The 26,233-nt window shown below is 39.1% G+C and overlaps 1 long non-coding RNA gene across 1 annotated transcript; it reads right to left on the reverse strand.

Annotated features, from left to right (window-relative positions):
- Positions 1-232: 232 nt before the first annotated feature.
- On the reverse strand, positions 233-25,683 carry LOC119507291. The gene is made up of 3 exons (XR_005211188.1): positions 25,581-25,683; positions 22,627-22,729; positions 233-435 (listed from the first exon to the last, which is right to left on the reverse strand). It is a non-coding gene; the product is annotated as an uncharacterized LOC119507291 (long non-coding RNA).
- Positions 25,684-26,233: the final 550 nt, after the last annotated feature.

Raw genomic sequence — 26,233 nt, forward strand, 5'->3', positions numbered from 1 at the left:
GTAGTGGGGAGGGTAGTGAGTTCACCTGCCAAGTGGACTTAGAGAGAGGCCACATCTGAGCAACAAAAGAGGTTCTCTGGGGGAGACTCTTAGGCACATTTATAAGTAGGCTTAGCCTCTCCTTTGCAGCAACAAGCCTCACAGGGGAAAGCCCCCAGATCGAGGGCCTGACCCACCAAATTGGTAAGTCCTCAATATTTGCAAGAAAATCAGCAAAATCCTAGGTAGGGATGTAGGAATTAACTCTTAATTAACAAAGCATTTTAATCCATTTCCACTCTCTCACCAGACTGGATAAAATAGCTTTTACTGTGTTATTATATCATGGAAAGCAAAACAAGTAATTTGGTGTAATAGGTTACCTTGCATAGTTCCTCTTGGTACCAAGGAAATATATAGAAATCGTTCCCATCGGTAAAGCACCTGTAGAGGAGACTGAGAAAAAGGATATACAAAGGAGTTTTGTTTGTGCTATGCTAAGGTCATCAAATACAAAAAGTTAAAAACACTCCTCTCCTCCCTCATATCACGTACTTAAAATAGAGGATGTTTTTCTTAGAACAATTTTTATATTTACACATATAAATAAAAACACAGAGGGCCAAAGATTTATGAAGTTGGCTTGCTAATGTGAATTATTGGAGAAATTTGGAATAACTCAATTTAAAGAACTTTTTAAAAAGCTAATTTAAAACAACAAGGTCTCCCACAAATCACTTTCCCCAATAAATGCGTCTTCAGAGGAAAGCTTCTGTTTGGGTTGGAAAAATCTCACAGAGTCATCAAGACAACATGAAATGAACATTCCAAACTAATTTATTTAGGTCTCTTGAAGCCTTAATATTTTTTATTCTAAACTATTTGTGGTTTAAAAACAAAGAAATTATAATAAAAAACATTAACCTTACTTTTCACTGTTCCATATACTAATTTTAGAGGTTGTGAGGATTCATTTTGTTATTTTTTTAATGATGCAAGACCCTTCTTTTTTGAGCTTCATTTAGGGAAAAAAAATAGTGCTACATTGGTATATTATATTCTATTTAGAACCGTTTTGGACAAAACAAAAACAAAACAGTTTCTCAAAAGAACAGATAAAAAATAATGCAAAAAGGAAAGTCACTTAAAACTTCTAACACTATCCTTTTTGGGGGAAAATCTGATACTATAAAGTAAAATATCTTTGCTCATTAATAGAATAAACAAATTAGTAAGGTAACAGAAAAGGAATCAATAACTGGATCATGTTAAAGTAAGAAAAGTTGGCTAATGACATGATTTAAAGACTATTAATGAAGGATCAAGAAGAGCTTAGAAAAATAAAAAGACAATTAAGTTATTGAGTTATACACTAAAAAAGAGAAACGTGGCAGATTTCTGCCTTTTGTTAATATTTCTGTAGGAGGCTCCCTCATAAAACTGAACTGTTTAATTATTTTTAAATGCAATATATATTACCCAAAATAAATTTTTAGCAAACTTTAGTAAATACTTTTGCTATAAATCATCCAATTTTTATAAACAAATCCCCCCAGCTTGCGTTTTGTTTAAAGTAATAACTTTATATCATACAAATAAATTTCAAGTATGAAAAGCGCATTGTTGCAATACCTCTTCACAAGTCCAAAATTCTTAGTTTATCATAAAACTGTAGAGTGAATAAAAAACAAACAAGGAGTAAAACCATCAGTGCCATCTGTTACACAAGTCCAACATCTTCTTAAAATGTTGCTGAACAAGTTGCAGACAAACATATTTGGAAGCAACATAATTGAAAAGATACTACTTGTTTTTTTTGTGTGTTTTTTTACCATTTTACATTATTATTGTCTCTAGTATTTTCTCCTTCCCAAATAGAAATGCACATCTTCTATAATGATGCTCTTGGGTCAGCGATTCTGTGCAATTGCCACTTGCACGTTTCCAAAATCATCATTTTCTTCATGTGTTCTCTTCAAACTGCCTGTGGTACCAGAATGGACAGATTTCCATTAGTGGTAACATCATCTGTATTGTTAATTTTGCTATGTAGATGGACACTTATTCCTGACATGGATGAACACATGTAGCATTAGAATTAATACACAATCTTCTTTCTTGAACATACACAAATTCATTTTTCCTGGAGACCCTTGCATTTCCCACGGACAAGAACGTTTCCTCCAGTTTGTAAGCTCCCATCAATAAATTCTTTAGACATGCAAGAGAAAACTGTGTTATATTTTCAACTGGATTATCTGCAATATTCAAGACTAAATACCTAAATAATTGCTGAAAGTTTTGTTTAATAAAGTTTGCTTCAATATCTTGGCTTATGCACATTATATGGGTTATTCCATGTTGCTGTGGTTTAGGTAGCCCAGTAAAGTTGTTTAATAATGTTTCTTGGTGAACCTAACCTAAAGTTCATACCTTGCTTTTCACAGCAGAAGAATAGGGGCCTAAAAACAATCCAGGTGAAATTTCCTGCATCTCTCCTCTCATCGGATAGATCTACTCTTCAGCATCTTCTTTGCACTGTGAGAGGGTGGGGAGCTCAGCTTCACGTCCTTCATCGCCCCAGCCTGCCAGGAGTTACCTGTTGAGTTACCTGATTAGTTACCTGGCCGGTCGACCTTGGGGCTGGCAGTGGCCACACAGGGAGAACCGGTGGTCTGGAGGACAGTCTGGTGGGCAGGGGGCTTACCACCAACACACGCAATCTAAAGAATCCCAGTGGCAGCGACAACGAGGAAGAGGAGGGTTGATGGTTCGTACCCAGTCATCATGCTGCTGCCGCCTTGTGTCTTTGATAAACTTTATCTTTGATCCCTTCTATTAAAATACCACTTTCTGCTGTTTTTTCCTAGTTACCAAGAGTTTGTTTTTCTTCACCAAATGTTCCTTTTCTATAGTCTCCTCTTCTTGTTTTGTGGATGCTATATCTTTTTCATTTCTCAGAGGATTATGAAGATTAATCTTGTTTTGTTTGGAGTTTTCTTCTATTCATGTAGTGCCTCTTTTTGATTCCTTTTATCTGTTTTTGTTTCGTATCATTCATATCAGGGGTTGTATTAGTCAGGATTCTCTAGGGAAACAGAAATAACAGGAGGTATCTATAAATATGAGATTTTATAAAAGTTTCTCACACAATTGTGGGGATGCACGAGTCCAAATTCTGTAGGGCAGGCAGTGAGCTGGCAGTTCTGATGAAGGTCTTAGATGAACTTCCCAGGAGAAGCTGGCTGGCTGAAGAAGAAATGAAAGTTATCTCTCATCCCTTAAAAGTCTTCAACTGATTGGATTAAATCCAACTGGTTAGATTCTTCCTTCATTGATGTGATCAGCCACAGATACAATCAATTGACTGATGATTTAATAAACCAGCCTTCTGGTTTACTAACCAGCCATGAAATGTCCTTGCAATATCGGTTAGGCCAGTGCTTGCTTGACCAGACACCTGGACATCATCACCAGGCCAAGATGACACATGAACCCAACCATCATAGAGATCTTTCTCATATTTAGTGTTATTGGCTGTGTGCTCATATTTGAGGGATGAAAATATGCTGCTTATAAGCTCTGTTTGACTGAATGTAACTTTTTGAGTGGTAGCTCAATTTAAAATAATCTAGCTGAGGAGTTTCCTTAGGGAATCCCCAGTTGTCAATAACTGTAGATCTTTTTTTTTTTTTTTTTCTTTTTTTAGTCCAGTCAATTCACTGGGATGAATCTGCCAGTTTCATGCTCAAGGGTTATGAGTTCCTATCAGCATCGAGGGGCTGGATGGGGGACTGGACTGGGGCTGGGAAGATCTCACCTTTCAGAAGTTTCATGTTCGTCTTATTTTCCCAGTTGTTGGTACAGTTCTCCGGTATTATATTTTGAGCGGTGTCCCTGAGGCTAGCTAGGGTCTCTCTGTTTCAATTTCTCCAAAGAATAAACCTCTTGTTTTCTCCTATGGTGGAGGAAACTGGCAGTCATCTGACTAGGCAGGTTGGGGGAGGAGATCTATGAATGAAATAGTTTCTTATACAAATTTTCTTGTAAAAGCTTAATTGAACCCCCACTTTCAGAAGTAATTGATACTATCAATTACTGAGGCTTTCTGTGGTTTTGTGGCACACAACTGCTTATTTCTGGACTTACCTAGAGATTTCCCCACCCTAGGCTTTTTTTTAGTTTCCTAAGTTGGTAACCACTCTCCAGCTGATTTCCAGCTTTCAAAATTTGTTGTTGTCGTTTCCGTTTCTGTTCTCTTTGTACAAAAGGGTTTATATATTTTAATATCTTTATTGCCTTCTCAGTACTATTTCCGGAGGTGAAATGGTAAATAACCTGTGTGTTCAATCTGCATTTTAACTGGCAACTAGTTAGCCAATATGTAAGAGGTTGAAGTCAACTCTTGCCTAAAAATAAATAGAAGTAACAGCTCTTGATAAGGTGTCTCTGAAACAGAAGTAAAAATTGCTACTTTTTACACTGCTGTTCCAATCCAAGACTGATAAAGAAAAATGCCTCTAATTAGCATTTGCCTTTGGGGGATGGGATAGAGTGGGATGAGAGTCAAAAAATGGATCCTTGCCAAGAATCCATTTTGGGAATGGCTTTTCTTTTCATCTTCAGGATCAAATTCCCACAAAGAGGTGACACAATATAGTATAAAACTGCTACTCTAGATTTGTTGGTTTGACTATTACCAGATAAGTACAAAAGTTAACAACAGAATATAATTGTTACTGAATACATAATGTTTTTACTTAGGAATGATTATTTTACTCATTTGATGCAAAGATCAAATATATAATCTGGGACATCAATGAAATATTCAAATTTTCTTTACCAGAAATCATTAAGTATGTGAGAATATTTTAAATATTCTCTACTTATGTTTTTAGTCTTCATGGAAGTATTTACATAATTTACAAATTAATGTCACTGTGTTACCACCAGCCTTAGGTGGTGATTCTGGATATGCCAAAAACACACATTTGTTAAGAAACCTGACACCCATTTGTGATAATGTTTTCTTTTCCCGTTTTGCTCCGTGCAGCTGAAAAACTAGGCTGCTTTTACTTTTTTAATGACATGAAATAAATCCTTGTAATTGCAGGAGCCCCATAACACATTGCTCACGTACCATAGTTAGCATCCTGCACAGCCTTGTCTCATTGTCTGAGATCACTGCTTTGTCAAACTATGTAACTACGAATGAAGATTTATTTGGCATCAATTGTGGATAATCTGCCAAGGCCTGATGTTGGTGCCATTGTGATCAATACAACATAGCCTGAGGAAGCAGCTGATAGGAAGAAAATGTGGGAAGGGTATGTGTGAGAGTAGCAAACTAATGGGGGCAGATGTAAATTCTTCTAAGGAGACTTTAGAAATTTTGACATTTTTCAGACTATCCACATACATGGGACATTTAAAGGGGAGGAATGTGGAAAGTGGCTGAAAGAAAGCTATTTCTGACATTTGAGGCCGTATGCAAGAGTTGGAAGTGAAAAAAGAGAATGGTCTTAACACACAGTTAGAAGGAAGGAGACCTGAGAAGAGGGAAGGAAGCAATGGGGAAGAGAACAGATCCTGAAGAAGGCCTTGGGTGTTGTGTATGTCTACTGAGTGAATGGCAGTTGTAGTTATAGAAGCAGAACTCACAAAATGTTATAGAATTTAGAGTTCGGTGCTGGTACAATACCTATAAAGCTATAGTCAGTGTGGTCCAGTCGCTAAGAAGCATCACATTGACAAAAGCATAGCACAAATAGACAACACAAGCTTTAACACAGCTCTCAAAAATATTTGAAGGAGTCCAAATATGTGATGCAATGCATTTCCAGATAGAACTCTTCTTTTTTTCTAATCGGCAGCACCCAGCTCCCAGATGGTTCTGGGTATAGATCTGTAGACTCAGCTGTCTTTATTGAACAGGTTATCTGTTGAATGAGAATAGAACCTCTTTTGGGGTATTATTACTAGCTTTCTTGAGCGAGGCATTGGTAAAAATTGTGTTCACATAGCTTCTAGATGTGGAATGCTTTCTGCTGGAGATCATTCTTTTAGTATTTAACCAAGTGTAGGGAAAAGACAAGCCACTAACATTTCTTTGCCTTTATGCAAATAGTTCAGAATTCCACTAGTTGCCATGGCATGTCCTGTGTCTTTTTGATGGAGGCTTTGATGACAGGACTAGAGTCATTACTGAGAAAGCTATGACACCCTAGGCCTTCTCCTTCAGTTATCAACTCCCAGGGAGGAGATGAGCTGGAGGGCTCAGGAAAGAGGGATGGCTTTTTTTGAAGGAGTCACAGTCTCTGTTGTAAGTGCCATGTGAACACCAATCCAGCGGGAAGAACATTATATTATCATGTAGCACTTTTAGTAATAAGTTGCCTAGTGCCCATTAAATGACTAAAATCTATGCTGAAAGCTTATGACTTGGAAACATTCCTTCCGAATTCCTACACCAAGTCAGTACATCTGAAAGAAACCAATTGGTTTAATAATTCAGCCTAAGCTGATTTTATTGTTGATGAGTTACAATTGTGAGAAAAGGTCACTACAGACTAAAAGACAAACCTTTTCATCTTTACTTTAGAAAAAAAAAATATTTTCCCAAATCCAATATCATAATGTCATGCATGATTAAAACATAAAATTTTGCTGAAAAGTTCCACATCAAAAATTATCCTTTGCTTAAATTTTTCACCCTTGCGAAATCCCAGAGTAGGTTTAAGACTCTTTACAAAATCAAATGAGAAGAATAAATATTCATTAAGCACACATGATGTGCCAGCCCTTGCCTTAAGTCTGTGGGGGGAAACAAAGAATGTTCCGGGCTTCATAAAGTTGGGTAAATGAAAATTGTGAAGAACTGAAAGTTTAAATAACATCATAAGATTTAAATAATACTTTAAGACAACAATGGAAAAGATCACACAAAGCCAATTATGAATACAAGTCAGGCATTAAAATTCCTTTGGGAATCAGTAGATCAGCTATTTGGCTGGAGAACAGGGTTTTCAAAAAATGGTAGAAGAGAAAAAGCTTGGAAAGATAAATTGGGTTAAAATTATGGATCTTAGATGCCAGGCCAAGATTTTGGAACTAAAATTTGCAGGGAAACAATTAAAAAAATTTAATTCTAAACCTAAGTAGAGAAGTGGTGGAGAGGCTTCTATTGTTCTGACTTTCTGCCATTTTTCAGATCAAGACGCATCCTTAACCCCCACACTCAAAATCTGTTTTGGATGTTGAGACTGATGATGCCACACATATACTGAGAGGGCTTGAAAAGGTCTGTTACTCAAATAATGAGGCTTTCTGGGGAAAGCAGGGTCAGCTCCCAGGCAGGTCAGAAAATGGCTTTAGAAAGCAAGGAGTAGCTGGCTTGGGTTTTCTGGTGGTTGTTGTTGGTGGGGTGTTGTTTAGGGTGAGGTTTCCTTCACCTGGGCTGGGGATTGCATGGATTGACTTTCCAGCCAGTGCCCAAAGAGGGTGCATCCGACATGTGGGGCCAAAGAAGAAGGAGAGTGATGTGGCTTGAAAGATGTCAAACATCAAGTATGGAGTCAGACTCTTTATCACACAAATATAGGGTGGTAAGAAGAGCTGAATTACAGAGCTACATTAATATCATAAATGAACCTTAAACCTCTACCTGATAGAGCCTGCACTGTGGGAGGGTTGTCTCTGGAAGAATGGATTTTCATGAACATGCACGTATATAACATTCAATCGACAGGCCCATTGAGGGTCATTGGAATGTCAGAAGAGGTCTCTGGGGCTTTGAAATAAATACTACAGAAACCCTTGACCTTTTGTTCATTGCATTTCTTTTCAGAACAAAATTCTGATATTTACTTATGCTTTAGAGAATGATTTTTTTAAAGGTGCAAAGGTAAGTGGAGAGTGCTTGCAGCTGGGACCAGAACTGGAGATTTTATCGCTCAACCAATCAATCAGTCAGTTTTATTTTGGGGATCAGTTACATGTTCTTAACTTATGTGTTCATAAGAATCATCTAGGGAACTTATTTGAAATGCTGCTTCTTGTCCTGGACTCCAGGGATTCTTGATCAGAAGTCTTGGGTAGAGCTCAGCATTGAGTATCGTGACAGGTGCTTCTGATGCAGGGGATTTACGAGCCTCACTTGAGTAGTACTGCCCCACCACGTACTCAGCATCGTGTTAGATACTGTGAAGGATTCAGGCTCAGCACTGTGTTAGGTACTGTGAAGGATTCAGGGTCAGCACTGTGTTAGGTACTGCCAAGGATTCAGGCAAAGTCTAACACAATCACAATCAATAAGAAGTTAACTGCCTCTCTGACTCTTTCCCTGCTTAAGCAGTTGTTTAACTTGTGCACCTATGATGTATGTGAAAGCAAAAATGAAAGCCAAAACTGAAATTTCATGTAGTTATTGCTTAGGATTTAGCCGCACTTTCTTGGAGACAGTGCTTTATATATTTTTTCTAATTTAACTTTCACAAAGTCAAATTAGTACTACATTGCAGTGTCAAAAGATGAGGCTCAATATGATTAAGTGACTTGCTTAAGTAATAAAGCCAATAAGTGGTAAAGCTAGGATTCAAACCCAGTTTCTCCTGACATCAAGCTTGAGCTCTTAACCATCACACTCTATTCACTACCTGGAGCCTGGGGCTAGCTTTCCTGTTTTCATTTGAGGGATGATGGGGATCCCATGGCACTCAGAGCAGGGGGGAAATTAGACAGTTATCCATTTGGTTTTCTCATAGATGGACAGTAGAATGACAGATGTTAAGTCTGATGTCATTAGGGTTTCTGTCTCCCAGGACAAAACCTTCGTCATTCACTGCTATCTCAGTCCTTCAGAGGGCTTCTGGAAGACCTGAGCCTTGAACATTGTTTCCCTGGTTAGAATAACACTTTTGGACCAGGCACTTTCAAAAGGCTGAAAGCAGGTAGATCAGGCAGGGCTTTGGGGGCCACAGTCATAAATTTGGGTTTGATTCTAAGTATGGTGGGAAGCAAATGGAGTATTTTAGAAAAGAGAGTCAATGGTCTGATTACATGTCTTAAAAATAGTATGTTGGCTGCTTTATGAAGAATGGATTAGTGGGAACAAGAGTTGAAGTGAGAAGATGAGTCAGGAGAGTGTCTTACCTTCTGAATATCTTAAGTATATAAAGGAAAAGTATGTGAAGGAAAAACCAGAAAGAAAGAAAAATGTGAATTTTTTCTAGTTAGATGTGGCAAGGGTAGCCTGGAACTTAGAAAAAATTCTAGAGTTTCTTTTTTTCTTTTTTTTTTTTCTGCCCAAAGTAACTTTAGAGAGATGGTAGGAAGTAGAGGGAGAGATAATCAGAACTTGAACATTTTCAGATTTCATCATTTCTATTCCTTTTTAAATTTCTAAAATTCCTCCAAATATTTTTCTCCTCTAAGGTGATAATCACCTCTGTCGCAAATGACATATGTAAATGTATTTTCCTGGTAGAGTGCAAGAAAAATAGTTCCCTGGTTGGTGGATACAACCCAGATCTGGAGTCAAACTCCATCATGTCAAGTCCTTTAGTGTCACACAAACCCTGCTCCTGTGGATTAGCGTGAAGCTAGCACACCCTGTGTCAGGGGGTCAATGCCTGCTTCTCAAGCTGTTTCGAGACCAAAACAGAGTGTTGGTTTCTTAGGTGCCATGCTTTCCCACACATTTTACTTAGAAATCCTTCGCTTGCAATAGACAGAAACCCAAATTGAATTACTATAATGAAAAAGCATATTTATTACAAGGATAGAAACATATCTCAGGGAAACTGTGGTAGTTTGGGGATGTATGTATCCTAGAAAAACATGTTGTTAAACTTAATCCATTCCTGTGGGTGTGGACCCATTGTAAGCAAGACTTTTTGAAGAAGTTCCTTTAGTTAAGGTGTGACCCAGCTCAATCAGAATGGGTCTCAATCTCATTACTGAAGTCCTTTATAAGCAGAATGAAATTCAGACAGATAAGAGAGAGAGCTAGAGGAAGTGAGAAGCTGAAATTCAGAACCTGGAAGAGAAGAGAAAGGTCGGGAGAGGCTGTCATATGCATTGCCATGTGACAGAGGAGCCCATGAGCAAGGGTCATTGGCAGCCAGCCCAGAGCACCAGCTTTTGGGAAGAAAGCGTTGCCTTGATGATGGTTGATTTGGAATTTTTTCTGGCTTAAAACCACAAGCCATTAAATTCCCAATGTTTAAACCATCCCTTTGCATAGTGTTTGCTTAAGCAGCCTAGAAACTGTGCTGGTTTGAATCTGTTAAGTCCCCATAAAAGACTATGTTCTTTTAATCCACTCTTTTGGGGGCAGGCCTATTGTGAGTGGGATCTTTTGTTTAGTTTGTTTCCACAGAGCTGTGACCCACCCAATTGCGGGTGGGACCTTTGATTAGATTGTTTTCTATGGAGATGTGGCCCTGCCCATTCAAGGTGGGTCTTGATTAGTTTACTGGAGTCCTTTAGGACTCAGGGAGAGAGAGAGAGTTCAGAGCCAATACAGACTCAAACACCTGGAGATGCAGACAGAAAGATGTTTGGAGAGAAGCTAAGATACGTAATCCAGAGTTAGCCCTCAGGAGAAGCAAGAAGGATCTACAGAAACTCAGAGAAGCTAAGAGATAGAATCTAGAGTTTGCCCCTGGGAGAAACAAGCAAGGACCCACAGGAGCTAAGACAGAAGCCTAGAGACATTTTGGAGAAAGCGACTGAAACCAGAAGCTAAACCCAGGAGAGACGGTTAAGCAGAGCCAGCCATGTGCCTTTCCATGTGACAGAGAAACCCCGGATGTCATCAGCCTTTCCTCAGAGAAGGTATCTACCTCTTGATGCCTTAATTTGGACATTTTCATGGCCTTGGAACTGTAAATTTGTAACCTAATAAAACTCATTGAAAAAGCCAATCAATTTCTGGTATATTGCATTTTGGCAGCTTTAGCAAACTGGAACAACAACTAAAAGAGAAACCAAGGCCAAAAGATTGCTGGGCCCCTGGACAACTGGAACTTGGTTCTTGAAAAATCTTCTCTAACTCTCTGCATTCATTTATGAACAGGTTTATCTACATGGCAGAAAATATGGCTTTGGCAGTCTTTTAAAGTTTTAGCCACCTAGAGAGAGACTAATCTGATTCTTTCAGTCTCAAGTCCAAAACTCCCAGGGAAGGGGCTTGTTGACTCTGCTTCAGTTAGGTTCTTACCTGTGGCAATTGTTTTGGTTTGGTAAAGCTGCCAGACTGGCTTTCAACAATGGAGATTTATTAGCTTACAAATATATATTTCTAAGGCCTTGGAAATGTCCCAATTAAGGCATCAACAGGATAATACCTTCTCTGAAGACAGGTTACCAGCAAGCTTGGGCTCCTCTGTCAGATGGCAAGGCACATAGCAGCGTCTGCTAGTCCTTCTTGCCCAGGTTTTGTTGCTTCAGCTTCTGACTTCAGAGGCTTCCTCTCAGCTTCTCTGGGGCTTTTTCTGTGATCTTCTCTTAATCTTATCTCTTTGTGTTTTATTCTTTTATAAATGACTCCAGTAAAAGGATTAAGACCCATCTTGAATGAGGTAGGTCACATCTCAATTGAAATAATTATTCAAAATTTCCCACCTGTGATAGGTCTATACTCACAGGAATGGATTAAAAGAACATGATCCTTTCTGGGGTACATACAGCCTCAAAACTACCACAGCAATTTATTGTGTTAGAGGATGGTGGCACTTTGCAAACATAGGGTACCCTACTCTATCCATGGAGATGGGCAGGAGGGGACAACTCTCCAAGGACAGCTGAAGAAACTCAGTTCTTCAGGGGGTCTCCAATAATAGATAGGAGGGTAGTAGTTTAAAAACAATCGCACAAATGTCCATGACACAAGAGATTTTCTGTAGGCAAATGTTGATGTGAACTAGGTCGATAAAATTAAAGACCAACTTAGAACTGCCCCAAATCAAGAAAACACGCAAACCAAGGGGATATCTGAAAATCAAGAAAATTCAAGTAAAGATTGCAATTTTTCTTTGTAGTCAAATTGTTATTTGGGTGAAGCATTTCAGGGAAGAATTGGCCCCTTTGCCTTCTCTAAATAGACGCTATATTAATCACCACAAGTTGGATTTCATACAATGAAGTAAAATACTGGTTTATATTCTCATAGCAAAGAAGTGTTCTCAACCCTTCCTCCCCTGCCCAATTGCCAATCTGCTGTGTGTATACTTTGAGAAAGCTCATCAGAAGGCCTTGGCGGGGTGGGGGGCGGAGCGGAATGGGTACATAATGCTACATGGGGACATTCCTTTTACTCTGGAGAAAAGAAGAAGACATGAAATGGAACTGGAAAGTAGAAATTCATGAACAAAACAGTCTCATGTCAGCTTGAGAAGTAGGAGTGGTGGTTCCTCAGATTTCTAGTGCCTGGAACTATTTATAGTCATGCTGGAAGAAGGAAAGAAACTGTGAGGGGTTAGATAGCTGGGAAAGGCAGAAGCTCCTAGTGTCCAGAGCAGGGACATTTCCCAACGTGGCAGTGGGTTCTCATGGTGGTTTCAGAGTGAAGTGACCCTGTGGGTACCGATGGAGAATGGAGAGCCTCAGAGGCAGCTGTAGCAGTGCTGGGGAGGGAGGGGGGTGTCAGCCTCTTACAGTTCTTCACTGGAGACTGTGGGCGTGTGGACAGCTCATGGCCTTTCTAGGCTGAGCAGCGGGTTTGCCAGGAGAATCTTTGCAATGATTCTCAGAAGGCTGTGCACGAGCACAAAAGCATGTAAGACAACCTAGGAATGGTCCACTCCCAAGGCCAGATTGGGGTATGTGGGAAGGCCAACAATTTCCCCCAAACCAATATTTAAAGAAAAAATAATTGTCCAGCATTTTCTGTTATTATTGTTGGGGTGAGGAGAAACTGACTTTTCCATGGAAAGTGATAAGCCTATTTCACTGTGTTTGCCTGTGCTCTTCTCCTTAGAAACAAAGCTCCCTTTGCCAAAGATCATTAATAAACACTTTAGTGGGGTAAGGAAGAAGTGTAAAAAAAGGTGTGTTCTAGTTTGTTAATGCTGCCAGGATGCAAAACACCAGAAATGGATTGGCTTTTATAAAGGGGGTTTATTTGGTTACACAGTTACAGTCTTAAGGCCATAAAGTATCCAAAGTAACTCATCGACAATCGGGTACCTTCACTGGAGGATGGTCAATGGTGCCCGGAAAACCTCTGTTAGCTGGGAAGGCACGTGGCTGGCGTCTGCTCCATAATTCTGGTTTCAAAATGGCTTTCTCCCAGGAAGTTCCTCTCCAGGCTGCAGTTCCTCAAAAATGTCACTCTTAGTTGCTCTGGGGGTGTTTATCCTTTCTTAGCTTCTCTGGAGCAAGAGTCTGCTTTCAACAGCTGTCTTCAAACTGTCTCTCATCTGCAGCTACTCTCAGCTTCTGTGCATTCTTTAAACTGTCCCTCTTGGCTGTAGCAAGCTTGCTCCTTCTGTCTGAGCTTATATAGTGCTCCAGTAATTTAATTCAGACCCACCCAGAATGAGTGGGACAAGACTTCCATGGAAATTATCCAACTCAATGTCTTGTCCACAGTTGATTGAATCACATCTCCATGGAAACACCCAAAATCTAATCAACACTAATATGTCTGCCCCCACTAGATTGCATCCAAGATAATGGCATTTGGGGGGACATAATACATCGAAATGGCACAAGGTGGTTTACCCATCAGCCCTAAAAGACAGTTTCTAATTAAATAGCTCCAATAAACCTGTTATTTCTCTCACGTCTTTCTTCTTGATCTTGGTTGTCTCTCCCATCCTGAGCTCCCTTTGCAGTTTGTGGGTCTCCCCAGGTTGGGCAGGAGACAGAGAAAGGACCATTAGAGGCTAGTGTCAGATGGCGGACGTGGGACTGTTGCTTCAGGCCTCTTGGCCTCTGCTGACATTCGCTCGAGTCCTTTTTCTCAGGTGCACACTGGTAGGTTCCTCAGATAGTGCCTCTGTGCATCCCCACACTGCAATTACCTGACAAGCACATTGTGCTTGTCCTGAATGTCTGATTGATAATACCTTCCCAATGCAAGCTGGCTCCACTCAGTGATTTTCTGAGCATGTGAATAAACTTTATTTTACAGTACTTCTCTTTTCTTTGGCATTCCAAATGAAGTGTTTATCATCCCACCAAAAACCCTTTGGTGAAACATGTAACATATAAATTCAAAATGTGTTAATGTTTTGAAATGCTTCCATTAATGTGAGGTTTTTATTACTGAAAATAATGTAAATGTCACCTATAAAAACTCTACCTGCACACTTAAAAATTTCTTAACAGTAGCAACTTCTAATCTAATTAAAAGTATTTCCAATGATGAATGAGTGGATTTTGAATCCATTTGTTAAAAAATATTATTTTTATATACCTAGTTTTAGTTTGGAAGAACAACTGATTGGCACCAAGGAAGGTGGAAATTTTTTTACTGAATTTCCATAGAAACTCATAGAAAGGATGGAAAAATGACTAAGTGAATTTAGTAAATACAGGCCAATGAAACATTTCTTTCTTTTGGACTATCTTGGTGGAGTATTGTCTTTTAAAATTGCTGACAGCTATTACAACAAAATATTGAGGACACTGAACTTGAAATCAAGTCTTCAAGATGCAGTATCACAACATATTAAAATAAATGTTTCAAAAAATTATTATTATGGATAAGAATATCATTTTAGTGAGTGTAAAAAGTTTTCATTCCATTAATAAGCTTAAATAAAATAGAATAATTTAAATATGGTTGTGTTCCTATCCTCTTTAGTGTCTATTTCTTAAATTTGTATTTTATAAAATGCATTTAGTACATTACTATCTCTATATTTACAAAAATGATTTGTAAGTAAATGCACACATACTGAGAATATATACTCTTTTTTCTGATAAGAGTGTGAAATCAGAAAGGTTAGAGACTATCAGAATAGAGAATGATTCAGGGTAATGCATGCTAGATATCTGGTTTACTGCAGAAAGGTGGTAAGTTTTCAATAATCAATAACCAGAGATCCTCACAGAAGAAAGAAGAATCTATTAAGGCATAATTTCTATGTAGCTGTTCAATTCCTAATACAAGGTGAGACAAGGCTCCAGTTTCCAACAGCTACAATTAGACATCCATATACCTCATTACTAATGAGGCTGACCTTGACTTGTTATATAAGATTATTGATCTGCTAATGATTTTTGATTTGGGGAAAACTGCTTAAGTCATTCCCTCTGCTTAGGAGAGCTAAATTTCCTCCTATTTATCTAAACTCTTACTTCTGCCACCTTCATAGGTGTCAGCCCTCTTAGGAATAAATGAAGACGAGAGCTTGATGGTGAACATTTCTGTCTGCAGATTTCCGAGCAGAGCCCTCTCTTTCTGGAGTGGATTCGGAAAACAGGCTGGAAACAGGGAAGGTAACTGAACACTGAGCACCTCTGTGAGTAGTTCAGTGTGGGAAGTGAAAACAAGAGTTACTGAAAAGAGTGCCTAAGCGAATTCCTCGTCCCCACCCCTTTCTGTTCTCATAAACTCTCAAGGAGCATCATTGAGCAGAAAAAGTCTTGGCTGGCTCCTGTTTCACCAGGAAAAGCATTCTGGGATGGGGCACAAATTGATTCTTGGTTAGTAACTGCACCAGCCACACAATGTGATTTTGCAGATTTAATGAAATAACTTTGTTAACTGTAAAGTGTTATATAAATGTCACTTGATTTGATTTTAATTTTCTAAGCTGCTAGCTTACAAGGCCAAGGACAATTAGTGTAAGTGAATGCTTAATTATGTAATTGAGTGCATAAAATGACAGTTTTAGGTTGTTGCTTAGAAATTGTTGAAATTTATACTTTGAATAAGTGATGTTTTCATGTCTATATATGTGTGTCTTTCTTAAGTATGAGATGCTTATCTGCATGGGTTCATCTGTATGTATATACAGTATTTTAGTCCTGACATTTGTGAAGAACAAAGTGACTTGAAATGCTTTCCAAATAAAAAGTTATAATGATGGAGGTTTAAAAAGACTGATCGAAGAAAGGAAATACCATTTATTTTCCTCTGATTAGGAAAACAAAACAGCTCATAAAAATGTTCAGCAATTCAGAGAATTATAAGGAAGAAGTTAACAATAACCTCTAATTCTTATGACCAAGAGATCACTGCTATCAACATGGACATATATGGAATAATCTACATAAAGAAATCATGGACACTTTCCATTTCAATAAACAGAGAACCTCCATTATCATATTTCACACTTCATTTTGAAATAATTTCAAACTTAAAGAAGAGATGTAAGAATGGTACAAAACATGCAATCTAGCCACTTCCAGATTCCTCTATATTAACATTTTACCACATTTACTCCTTCAATTCTCCATCTCTCCCTCTCTCCTTTTCGCTCTTTTTCTGAATCATTGGAGAAGAAGTTGAAAATATCATGCTCCATCATCTCTAAATATTCCAGTATATTTCCCCCCATCAAGGACACCTTCCAACATTTCTACCATACAGTCTTCCCAATCAGGAAATTAAAATTGATACAACACTCCCTCCTCTTCACAGATGCCATTCAAATGTCCTCAACTGTACCCACAATGTCTTTTTGCGTGTGTCATTTTTTAAATTTGGTTTTATTGAGATATCGTCACATACCATACAATCATGTGAAGTGTACAATCAACTATTCACATTACCATCATAGTTGTACATTCATCACTACAATCAATTTTTGAACATTTTCATGACTCCAAAAAAATTTAAAATTAAAATAAGAATAAAAATAAAAATAAAAATAAAAAAGAATGCCCAAAATATCCCATGCCCCCATATTATTCATTTAATTTTTGTCCTCATTTTTCTACTCATCTTTCCATACACTGGAGAAAGGGAGTATGAGCCACAAGGTTTTCACAATCATACAATCACACCGTATAAGCTATATAGTTATATAATCATCTTTAAGAATCAAGGCAGTTCAATGGTTTCAGGTATTTCCTTCTAGTTATCCCAATACACTAAAAACTAAAAGGGGATATCTGTATAACACATAAGAATAACCTCCAGAATGACCTCTCAACTCCATTTGAAATCTCTCAGCCACTGAAACATTACTTTGTTTCATTTCTCTTCCCCCTTTTGGTCAAGAATATTTTCTCACTCCCATGATGCTGGGTCCAGGATGATCCCCAGGAGTAATGTCCCACATTGCCAGGGAGATTTACACCCCTGAGAGTCATGTCCCACATAGAGGAGAGGGCAGTGAGTTTACCTGCCAAGTTGTCTTAGAGAGAGGCCACATCTGAGCAACAAAAGAGATTCTCTGGGGGTGACTCTTAGGCACAATTATAAGCAGGCTTAGCCTCTCTTTTGCAGTAACAAACTTCATAAGGACAAGCTCCAAGACCAAGGGCTCAGCCTTCCAAATTGTTAGTCCCCAATGCTTGCAAGAATATCAGTAATTTCGCAGTTGGGGAAGTTTAATATTTCCACATTACCACGGCATCTCAAGAGGGCTTTGCAAATACATTTTTATTCTCTGCCCAAATTACTTTGGGATGTATCAGGGCTTCACACTAACCTGTACAAATCAACCATATTGCACTCCTTTTTCAGAGTTCCATGTAATTATGGTGTTTGAATAAACTGACCATACAAGTTAAATTATGTAGTGTGCTACATAAAGTACAGATTTTGCACCAAATAAACATCTCTTCCTTTGGTCCCACACAGAAGTTGAAGTTTTAAAATACCATCAATATTGTCCTTTACCCTTTAATCTGATTTACCTTAGTCTTAATCAGATCAGCTTCATTCATATCTCTAATTGAAGTCTGAACTCTTTTTCAGCTTTTTAAATAGTTGCTGTATGGGGTAATACTGACATTCATAGTTGCTGAACTCTAGCTCTGAGTCTCAGGTGTCACACAGATACCCGAAGTTCCAAGGACCAACCAGGTTATACACAAAGAGCTCAGCATCTGAGAATTTAGAGATAACCATTAGAACTCAGGAATAGATGTAACTGCTGTAAGAGCTTACAATCTAGGGATCTTTACGAGAAGCCTTCCCCTGATAACCTATACTCTAAAATTCAATTTCTCAGCATGTGCACATTATGGTTAGTCCATATTAGTGAGGTGTTAAAATGTATAGAGAGTTTGTTTATCCAGTCTAATGTTCATGGACATTTGGGCTATTTCCATCTCTTGACAAATGCAAAAAATGCAGCTATAAACATCAGTTTACAAATGCCTACTGTTCATTTCTGGCTTATTTCACTCAAAATGCTGTCCTCAAGATGTATTCACCTAATTGTATGCCTCACAACTTCATACCTTCTCACAGTCTCTCAATATTCTATTGTATGCATACACCACAATTCACTATTCTGTTCATCAGTCAATGTACCCTTAGGCCTCCATCCATTGCAAATTGTGAATACTGCCGCCATAAACACTGGTGTGCAAATGCCGTTCATATCCCTGCTCTTAGTTCTTCCAAGTATATATCCAATGATGGTGTTGCAGAACCTTATGGCAACCCCATACTTAGCTTCTTCTGGAACCACCATACTGCCATCCAGATGGGCTGCACCATTCTACTTCCCCACCAACAGTGAATAGATACATCCCCCTCTATATAAGTTTCTCCAGCCCTTGTATCCCTGTTTATTTTTGCCCCTGCAATTTTACTGAGATATATTCATATACCATATAATCATCCACAGTGTGCAATCAATTGTTCATGGTAGCATCATATATTTGTTCATTCATCAACACAATCAGTCCTTGAATACACTCATTATTACAAAAAAAATTAAAATAAGAATGACAAAAAGTAAAATAAAATGAAATAAAATGAAATAAAAGGTTCAGACACCACCACCACCACCAAGAATCCCATACTCCTCCCTCATATCCCCCTCTTACAGACATTTAGCTTTAGAATAATGCCTTTGTTACAATTGATAAAAACATATTACAATGTTACTGTTAACTATAGACTTGCGTTTGCATTGATTGTATTTTTCCCCAACACCATCCCATTTTCAATACCTTGCAAAGTTGACATTCATATGATCTCCCTCATGTAAAAATATTCATATATTTGCACACTTAATCACCATCATTGACCACTTTAGGTTTCAGTAAGTTATACAGTCCCAGTTGTTATCTTTTGTCTTTCCTTCTGGCGTCATCCATGCCCCTAGACTTCCTCTTTCAAGTGTTTTCAAATTCATCTTTGTTCAGTGTACTTACAATATTGTGCTACCATCACACTGTATTGGGCTATCCATTTCTGGATCTATACAATCAATCCTGTTGAACGTTCTTGTACCAGTTTGTATATATTGTGTCCCCCAGAAAGAGCCATGTTCTTTGATGTAATCTTGTGTGGGCAGACATATCAGTGTTAATTAGATTGTAATTCTTTGAGTGTTTCCATGGAGATTTGCCCTGCCCAACTGTGGGTGATGACTCTGATTGGATAATATCCATGGAGGTGTTGCCACACCCATTCAGGGTGGGTCTAAATTAATCACTGGAGCCATATAAATGAGCTGACAAACAAAAGGAACTCAGTGCAGCTGAGAGTGACAGTTTGAAGAGGAGCTAAAGCCAAGAGGGACACTTTGAAGAATGCACAGGAGCTGAGAGTAGCTGCAGCTGAGAGACAGTTTGAAGATGGCCATTGAAAGCAGACTTTTGCTCCAGAGAAGCCAAGAGAGGAAAAATGCCCCAAGAGCATCTAAGAGTGACATTTTTGAGGAACTGCAGCCTAGAGAGGAATGTCCTGGGAGACAGGCATTTTAAAACCAGAACTCTGGAGCAGATGCCAGCCACGTGCCTTCCCAGCTAACAATGGTTTTCTGGATGCCACTGGCCATCCTCCAGTGAAGGTACCCGATTGTTGATGACTTATCTTGGACACTTTATGGGCTTCAGACTGTAACTGTGTAGCCAAATAAACCCCCTTTATAAAAGCCAATCCATTTCTGGTATTTTGCATTCTGGCAGCATTAGCAAACTAGAACAATTCTACACTCCTTCAGCATCCAGTACTGGATCTCTACCAGAGATCTTTCTATCTCCTGATAACCTGTGTTCTCAACTTTAACTCTCCAAGTTTGCTCGTTAATGTTAGTTCATATTAGTGAGACTATACAGTATTTGTCCTTTTATTTCTGGCTAATTTTGCTCAACATAATGTCCTCAAGTTTCATCCATGTTGCTACATGCTCTGTGACTTTATTCTGTCTTACAGCTGCATAATATTCCATCATATGTGTATACCACAGTTTGTTTATCCACTCTAATGTTGATGGACATTTGGGCTGATTCTGTCTCTTGGCAAATATCAATAATGCTGCAATAAACATCAGCTTACAAATGCCCGTTCATGTCCTAGCTTTCAGTTCCTCCAAGTATATACCAAGTAATGAGATTGCTGGATCATATGGCAGTTCTATACTTAACTTCCTGAGGAACCTCCACACTGCCATCAAGAGTGACTGCACCATTCTTCATTCCCACCAACAGTGAATAAGTGTGCCTCTTTCTCCACATCCTCCTGAGCACTTGTAATTTTCTGTTTTTTTGATAATGGCATTCTAGGCGGTGTGAGATGATATCTCATTGTGGTTTTGATTTGCATTTCCCTTGCATAGCCAGGGAAGTTAGGCATCTTTTCTTATGTTTTTGAGCCATTTGTATTTCCTCTTCAGAAAAGTGTGTGACCATGTATTTTGCCCATTTTAAATTGGGTTGTTTCTCTTTTTGTTGTTGAATTGTAGGATCTCTTTATATATTCTGAATATTAAACCCTTATCTGATATGTGGTTTCTAAATATTGTGCCCTATTGTGTAGGCTGCCTTTTTTACTTTTCTGACAAATTCCTTTGATGCACAAATATGTTCAATTTTGAGGAGATTCCTTTTATCTATTTCTTCATTCATTGCTCACACTTTGGGTGTAGGTCTAGGAAATCACATCCTATCACAAGATCTTTAAGTTATTTCCCTACATTTTCTTCTAAAAGTCTTATGGTCTTAGCACTTATGTTTAGGTCTTTGATCCATCTCAAGTTAATTTTTATATAAGGTGTGAGATTGGGGTTCTCTTTCATTCTTTTGGAAATGGATATCCAGTTCTCCAAACACCATTTATTGAAGAGGCTGCTCTGTTCCACTTGCTTTAGCTTAACTGCCTTATCAAAGATCAATTGTCCTTAGATGAGAGAGTCTAATTCTGAACACTCAATTCAATTCCATTGGCTGGCATATCTACCTTTATGCCCCTACTGTGCTGTTTTGACCACTGTAGCTTTGTAGTATGCTTTAAAGTCAGGTAGAGTGAGACCACCAGCTTCATTCCTCTTTCTCAAGATATTTTTGGCTATTTGGGTCATCCTGCCCTTCCGAATAAGTCTGGATATTTGTTTTTCTATTTTTGCAAAGTAAGTTGTTGGGATTTTAATTTGTATTGCATTGGATCTATAAATCAGTTTAGGTAGAATTGACGTCTTCATTATATTTAGCCTTCCAATCCATGAATACTGTGTGTCCTTCCATTTATTTAGGTCTTTTGTGATTTCTATTAGCAATTTCTTATAGTTTTCTGTGTATAGGTCTTTTGTGGCCTTGGTTTAAGTTTATTCCTAAATATTTTATTTTTTTGATTGCTATTATAAATGGAATTTGTTTCTTGATTTCCAACTCATGTTGCTCATTACTAGTGTATAGGATCACTACTGATTTTTGCATGTTGACCTGGTACCCTGCCACTTTGCTGTATTCATTTATTAGCTCTAGTAGCTTTGTTGTAGATTTTTCTGGATTTTCTACATATAGGATCATATCATCTGCAAAACAGTGAAAGTTATACTTCTTCCTCTCCAATTTTGATGCCTTTTATTTCTTTTTCCTGCCTAATTGCTCTAGTTGGAACTTCTAGCACAATGTTGCATAACAGTGGTGACAGTGGGCATCCTTGTCTTTTCCCTGATCTTAGAGGGAAAGCTTTCAGTCTTTCCCCACTGAGTACGATGTTAGCTATGGGTTTTCCCCCACAAGGACTTTTCACCTTTCCTGATCCAGGGCCCAATACCTTATCATGCTTTACATTTAGTTGTCTTCTCTCTTTAATCTCCTTCACCCCAGAGTACTTCTTCCCACTTTCCCCATCTTTCACGGGCCTGACATGTTAAATTCTGTATTCTATATTTAATTCTGCATTCATTCTGTCTAGTGTTCCTCTACCTGTGTCTGTTCAGCGTTTCCTCTTGCCCACATCCAGGCCTTGCCTTGTTAGCAGGAGCACTACAGAAGTGATGCTGTCCTTTTCTCCCAGCGTCACTCCTGGAGGCAGCAAGACGCTGACCCACCCCACCTCTGGAGATGCAAAGAATGATCATCTGGTGTGGCAGGCAGAATACTGGCCCACAACGATGTCACAACACTGATCCTAGAAACCTGTGAACATGTGACCTTACATGGCAAAAGGGACTTTGCAGATGTAATTCAGGTCGAGGACCCTGAGACAGGGAGATTATCCTGGGTTATCCAGGTGGATCCAGTCGGATTACATGAGTCTGTGAAAATGGAGAACCTTACCTGGTTGCGGAGAACCAAAGAGATGGCAGCATGAGAAGGACTGAATGCACCATTGCTGGCTTTACAGCAGGACGGGGTCATGAACCAAGAAACGGGGCAACCCCTAGAAGCAGCAGAAAGCAAAGAAATGTATTCTCCTCCAGTGTCTCCAAACACAAAGGAATGTAGCCCCGCTGACACCTTGATTTTAGCCCTTGAAGTCCCGTCAGACTTACAAAACTGTCACATAACAAATTATTATTGCTTAAGTCACCAAGTTTGTGGGTAATTTGTTATAGCAGCAATTGAAAATGAAAATGCTGGTCAAAATGGTATTCTTAGTAGAAAGCCACTGAAACTGATTGGCCCTGTTTAAGCCAAAAGGGTATCAAAAGAATAGCATGACTTGCACAGATTTGATCATAAGCTGAAATGAGGGCTTGGCAATGGTCAGGCACCAAAGGAGCTCTGAAATACTAAGAAATGGGAAAACAGAGTAAACAGTGCTTATTGTTGGAGCTTCCTCCCCAAGCCTGTGCACAATGGGAAGCAGCAATTATCCAAAGAGTTTAAAAGGGGGCTAAGGTGCTAGGCTCTCCAGAAAGAACAGATATGCACTTCACCAAATAGGGGAATTTAGACTTTTTGCAAAGACTTCAGAGATCATCTGGAGGCCCTTAAGCATGCTTGATTCTGTACAGAAAGGAAGCTTTCCACCTAGCTTATCCCAAAATCTGTGTAATACAGTTTCCCACCTTTTAATGTAGCTTCTGATAATCTCTTGGTCTCCAATTCCACACTAAAATTCTATCTCCAGATCAGCAAAAATCCTGATTCCTTTTGAATCCTTTCCTACTCCCTTTCCTTCCTTCCTTCCTTCCTTCCTTCCTTCCTTCCTCCCTCCCTTCCCTCCCTTCTTTCTTCTTTCCTTCCTTACACTTTTCTTTGTGTCTTCTCAGTGCTTATGAAAAATAATGCACATTCCTGGAAAGTTGTCCAAGCACATATTGCTGATTTTACCGCCACATTTTTATACTTACCCTGTGCTGAAGTGCCCTTCCCATCTATGCCTGGCAAACTACCACCTATCCTTCACCACCGTCTTAGTTTGTTGGGCTGCTGTACAAAGTGCCACACACTGGATGGCTTAAAACAACAGGAAGTTATCGTCTCACAGTGCTGGAGCCTGGGCGTCTGAAATCAATGTGTCGGCAGGGCCGCTGTCCACCTGAAGCTTGAAGGGAGAATCCTTCCATGCCTCTTCTAGCTTCTGGAAGTTGCCTTGACCCTTGATGTTCTTTGGTTTGTAGAGGCACCTCTGCCCTGTCTCCACATGGCCTCTTTCTTGTCTCCATCTGCACATGGTGTTCTCCCATGTATCCTTGTCTGTGTCTCTTCCCTCTTCTTATGAGGACACAAGTCATACCGGTTTAGGGCCCTCCCTACTCCAGTTTGGTCTCATCTTAACTAATAATATCTTTGAACACCCTCTTTTCAAACAAGGTCACATTCACAGGACTGGGAGTTAGGGCTCAAACATGTCCTTTTTTGGGGATGCAATTCAACCTATAACAACTGTTTCAGTTTGCTAAAGCTGTCAAAATACAATATACCAGAAATGGACTGGCTTTTAACAATGGGGATGTATTAGGTTACAAGTTACAATTCTAAGGCCATGAAAAATGTCCAAATTAAGGCATCAGTAAGAGGATACCTTCTCTGAAGAAAGGCTGCTGGCATCGGGGTTCCTCTGTCACATGGGAAGGTCCATGGCCTACGTCTGCTGATCCTTCTCTCCCAGGTTTTGTTGCTTTCAGATTCTGGCTCTTTCAGTTTTTGTGGGTCCTTTCTTAGCATCTTCAAGGTGCTTCTTTCTCTCAGCTTTTTCCAAATGTCTCTCTTTTTTTCCTCTCATAAAACACTCCAGTAAAGGATTAAGACCCACCTTGAATGGGCTGGGTCACATCTCAATGGGAACAACCTAATCAAAAGTTTCCACCCATAAAAGGTCTGCTCCCTCAGGGATGGATTAAAAGAACATGGCCTTTTCTGGGGTACATAACAGCTTCAAACCAGCACAACCACCATCAAGGCTAATTCTTTAAACCTTCTCTGAATCCTCTCATGGTGGATCACGTTCTCCTTTGAGGCACTACTATATCTTATACCTCAGCTTGAGTACCATGTTCCCATTATTTCTCTCTCTTCCTCTCCTTTTTCTTCTGTCAGCCCCTAATCTCTTTTGGGAGGCATCCCCAGTAGCTTAGCACTATGCTTGGTCCTTCATTGATTCATTGATTGAATGAATGGAAAAGACTGCCACAGGCCATTTCTGAAATCTGCTGAGGTTGGTGTATCCTCCACTTATGGTTCATCAAATGAAATATAAAATGTGTTTTGTAAAAGATCAAATTATTTTCATTTATTTAAACCCTGCCTCAAGCAACAGATCTAACCAAAGATTCAAAGAAAACTTTTAGAGAAGGAAAATGATTCTGAAATTGATTGCATTTTAAAAATATAATCCCAATTCTTTAGGATTCTCAAAAGGGCAAATACATTCAATATTCTCCTCTCCTCCCACTTACTTTGAGAATCACTTCTACAGAGGGTTGAGGATGGCTAATGCAAGTGTGCTGCGAGCCTCAGTTTTGCTATGCTGTGAAAAGTGAGTCCTCATTTCATTCAGAATCCGATGTTGGACAGAACCTTCTGGAATCTGAGCAGCAGGAACTCTTACAGAAAGGGGATTCAAGATGCACAGGGAAGAGAGTGGTCAGAAAAAAGTGCCTAGAACTTAGAAAAGTAGATTAACTTGTAAGTTTAATCACTGCTCATAGAATTATAGTATCACACAGTTCTAGAGCTGAAAGGGACCTCATCCACAGATGTTTAGCACAGTGATCTGTAACCCATCAATCATGGGCAATTACTGCATTGCACACCAGCAGGAACTATGGCCATGTTCCTCTCACCTCGCTCTCCTGGCATGGCCTTCAGAGGAGCTTCCAGTGAATCACTGCTTTAAAGACCGGGGCCATGGAAGGATGCAGCCATCTGCTCTGCCCAGGACTCAAGGAAAAAAAAAAAATACAAATCATACGGAGGATAAAGGGCAGCCCTCCTCACTCTTAAGGTCATTTATTCACATGCCATTTATACCTTGTTTCCTTCTAAAAGTCATTTGAGTGTCATCTGAAAACACATACAATACCACAGGATAACTGAGGAAATCAGAGCAAAGGAAAATAAAACAAAACCAGAAATAAGGTTCCCTACACAAAATACTTGCAATTGGGCTGCAGATTTGGCTCTGAGCTTCCTACCTGCCAAGCAAAAAGGAAACCTAATTGATTAATTGCTGTTTAGAGTGTCTGAAAATAAAAACAAACCATTTCTTCTCTGAGATACGTAGCTCTTCCTGATACTGGGAGCTGAGAGAGACAACTCCTGTGATTTCCCATGGAGATCAGCAAACATCTTGGACAATACGTCTGCCATAAATAACACTTCCTCTTGTTACCTCCCTGTCTGCAAGACAAAGACCTAATGGCAAAGCGTAGTCGGTATATAAGGGACAAAAGCAATAAAATCTAAGCCACTTTTTTTTTTTCCCTTTTTAGCTATT

This window comes from Choloepus didactylus, chromosome 12, assembly GCF_015220235.1.
Source record: "Choloepus didactylus isolate mChoDid1 chromosome 12, mChoDid1.pri, whole genome shotgun sequence".
NCBI classification, from domain to species: Eukaryota; Metazoa; Chordata; class Mammalia; order Pilosa; family Megalonychidae; genus Choloepus; species Choloepus didactylus.